Source organism: Mixophyes fleayi, chromosome 7 (assembly GCF_038048845.1).
Source record: "Mixophyes fleayi isolate aMixFle1 chromosome 7, aMixFle1.hap1, whole genome shotgun sequence".
Classification (NCBI taxonomy): Eukaryota; Metazoa; Chordata; class Amphibia; order Anura; family Limnodynastidae; genus Mixophyes; species Mixophyes fleayi.
The window spans coordinates 145,361,938-145,365,819 of record NC_134408.1 but is presented as its reverse complement, the minus strand read 5'-3'; positions in this window follow the sequence as shown (position 1 = coordinate 145,365,819).

Sequence of the window (3,882 nt, the reverse complement as noted above, 5' to 3'; positions counted from 1 at the left end):
TCTCTACCGGCCATAGCATAACATTTCAATTGGTTAGGAAGGAACATTTCTGATTTGTGTGAATCCTGGAGTTTATATCACTTTCCCTGCACAAATTAATATAAACTACAACTTAAAGGAAAAACAAAACAAGAACATAAATCAGATCCTAAGAGACAGAGTTGAACGCAACTTTAATTTACAAAACACAGCATCCCTCCCAATATGTCTGCCCCCGTGCAAACATTGGGGCGTGGTCACAGCAAATGAATTTGCAATCACCATCATCATCAGCGTTTAAAAAAAATACAGCTCTAAGAGCATAGATGTATTGGAGGAAGGATTCAGGTACAGGGCTTGTGTATGTTACATTAACCAGCTGAAACATCGCTTCAGTCGTTTCATGCGTTACTGCTCTATTCTTGGAGCAGAGGTCAGAGGATGATGGTGAGAAATAAATCACATCAGCCCCAGGATACATATCCTGCATTCCCTCTCATTCATAATGTAGATTTGTTATTGACACAGTAATCTGAGACTTCATCAGCACCATACAGTCATCCCTGATCTATTGATCATTTATTTTATCAATTTTCTGATTACTTCACTAAGGCTGTCAGTAGCTAATGTGTATATGTTCAGTAACGAGGAGAAGACACATTAGACAGGCATTCTAAGCTCAAAAAGATTTTAGTATCCCTGGGAGCTATTCAGAAACAGTCTGACCTAACATTTATGAGCATTCAGCCTATAAATAGGGACTAATAGCACATGAATGTAGCAGGTTAGTGTGCAATTGGATGGTGATGTCACAGCGCAGTCACACGGTCTATATAGCAAGTTAGTGTGTGATTGGATGGTGATGTCATAGCGCAGTCACACAGTCTATGTAGCAGGTTAGTGTGTGATTGGATGGTGATGTCACACAGTGAGCGCAGTCACACAGTCTATGTAGCAGGTTAGTGTGTGATTGGATGATGTCACAGCGCAGTCACACAGTCTATGTAGCAGGTTAGTGTGCAATTGGATGGTGATGTCACAGCGCAGTCACATGGTCTATATAGCAAGTTAGTGTGTGATTGGATGGTGATGTCATAGCGCAGTCACACAGTCTATGTAGCAGGTTAGTGTGCAATTGGATGGTGATGTCACAGCGCAGTCACATGGTCTATATAGCAAGTTAGTGTGCAATTGGATGGTGATGTCACAGCGCAGTCACATGGTCTATGTAGCAGGTTAGTGTGTGATTGGATGATGATGTCACACAGTGAGCGCAGTCACACAGTCTATGTAGCAGGTTAGTGTGTGATTGGATGGTGATGTCACACAGTGAGCGCAGTCACACAGTCTATGTAGCAGGTTAGTGTGTGTTTGGATGGTGATGTCACACAGTGAGCGCAGTCACACAGTCTATGTAGCAGGTTAGTGTGTGATTGGATGGTGATGTCACAGCGCAGTCACACAGTCTATGTAGCAGGTTAGTGTGTGATTGGATGTTGATGTCACAGTCTATGTAGCAGGTCAGTGTGTGATTGGATGGTGATGTCACACAGTGAGCGCAGTCACACAGCCTATGTAGCAGGTTAGTGTGTGATTGGATGGTGATGTCACACAGTGAGCGCAGTCACACAGCCTATGTAGCAGGTTAGTGTGTGATTGGATGATGATGTCACAGCGCAGTCACACAGCCTATGTAGCAGGTTAGTGTGTGATTGGATGGTGATGTCACACAGTCTATGTAGCAGGTTAGTGTGTGATTGGATGGTGATGTCACAGCGCAGTCACACAGTCTATGTAGCAGGTTAGTGTGTGACTGGATAATAAGGCCACAGAGTGAGTCTCTAAAGCCAGTTACTCTATATACACATCGTTTATTGTAAAGTCTACTGGCTTTAAATTTAGTCAAACAAAGCTAAAAATGTACCTAAAGTCAGGACAGGATGAATTTATAAATCCAGGCTTCTGCAGCCTGGGAGATTCTGTCCCTGGAATTCAGAGTCCCAGCTCTGTGACAGCTGCTACATTCCAGTCTTTAGCTCCCAACGCTCACTGGGAGGACTTGGCGTCCTAGCGCCTCACCAAATGACACCCCAGCTGTGCATTAGCAAAGAGGGAGGGGGTGGGAGAGAAGTGCTCCGGCTTATTTTGGTCCTTGCTAAATATTGTCAGTAGAAGACCTATAACTTAACCTATTCATGGCTTCAAGAGCTGCTTCAATACAGCTGCTCAGCACCACAGTTGGGTGGAGTTTAATAAGCAGTCTCTGACCAGACAACACGTTATAACTAAGAGCATTTGGGGTTTGTTTGAATCAACATTAGCAGAAGAAGCCAGGCAATGAGTGATCAAAAGTTCATATTGAAAGAAACTGTAAGCTGAGCACTTTATAAACTCAGACTTTATAATTTTGTATCAGGTTTCCCAATTAGACGGCGTGCCACTGTGTTTAAGAGGAACCAAGGTTGTACAGTCATCACTGGTCCCCCTAATACTGTGCATATGGTCCTGCATACAGGGACCCCCAATAGCCATGTATGAAGTGACAGTTAGACCAGTTACATAGTACCAGGGAGATCATTCGTATCTAGATTATAAACATTATCATAGTATAGTGGAAACTGCACAATAAAACCTCCGGCTGGTGTAGCCCAAGACTCAGAATTGAAAAATGAGCCCTTTTGTGAGTCACGTTATATTTATAGCATCTAGTCTGCAATTTCATCAACCTAGCAATGTTAAAAATGCCAAGTGTCAAAAATTGGTGTAATATGATTTATCTAAAATACCAATTACTGAGCTTAATATTTTGAATAGAAACTAAACACCTCGACTACCTCCTGGATAAAATGATGCACAGTATCCTCACGGTGTACTGAAATCCTTAAAGGTAACAGCGCTCTTCAACCTTCTGGGTTTATGTTTGAAACAGTTACCTGTAGATTACATTGTTATAAATGGACCCTTGTAACAATGTAAAGAGAACTGAACACTTGTACTGAATATGCTTCAATAAATAAAAATGTAATAAAATATGATTGTGACTCATTTTACTGTTTCTATGTAATGGTTAAGTTTTGCACATGCTGCATACATTGATCACACAGTTGTATCTCTTGTTTCCCCCCTTTGAAAGTTAAAATTGTGAAGTTCATTCAACTCAAAGAACCAAAATCATACTGTAAGCTGACGCTATATACAATGCAAAGTGTGTTACAATTGCTATGTCCAAATCAAATGTTTCGACAACCAAAGAGTAGACTTGGACGATCCCTTAACCACCAGTAATATAACATCTCTTGGACACATGCATATTACGAGAGACAGAGATTTTAAACCACTTCTCTCAATATCTCACGGAGGTAAAAAGAATTAGTTTGCACCGGCTTGAGATACTGCAGGTTGTTCATATAGCTACTGTAGCCTTCTCCGCAGGATACCACATACTCATCCTACGCCCTGCAAGCTGTATATCTGTCGTTTATGCATTTGTATCATGTTGTAATGGACCCATGATAGTGCTTGAAAATAAAGAGTTTTTAAAATACCCAAACTGTTTTGCCAGTTTTCATGAAAACACTGCCTGTAATTCCACTAGGCACCAATGACAGCTCCAAAAGAAGGCGCCGATGAGAAAAGACAGGCTGCATTTTCACGAATATTTCTCACAGTGGTCACCATTGTGCCACAAATCCCTAGGAAGCAGCAACAGGCTGCATAGTCGATGTGGGAGCTGTAGGAGTGGGCAGGTGATGACTGAACATTAAAAGACTTTCTAGTGGTGTGTGCTGGTCCAGTGGTTCTCCAGCAGCTGTAATAGGACTCTGAAGAGGGGTATTAGTGTTATCACTTACAGCCAAAGCGTCATCTGGACTCAAGGCTGCACAGGAAAAGCAGACTAATACG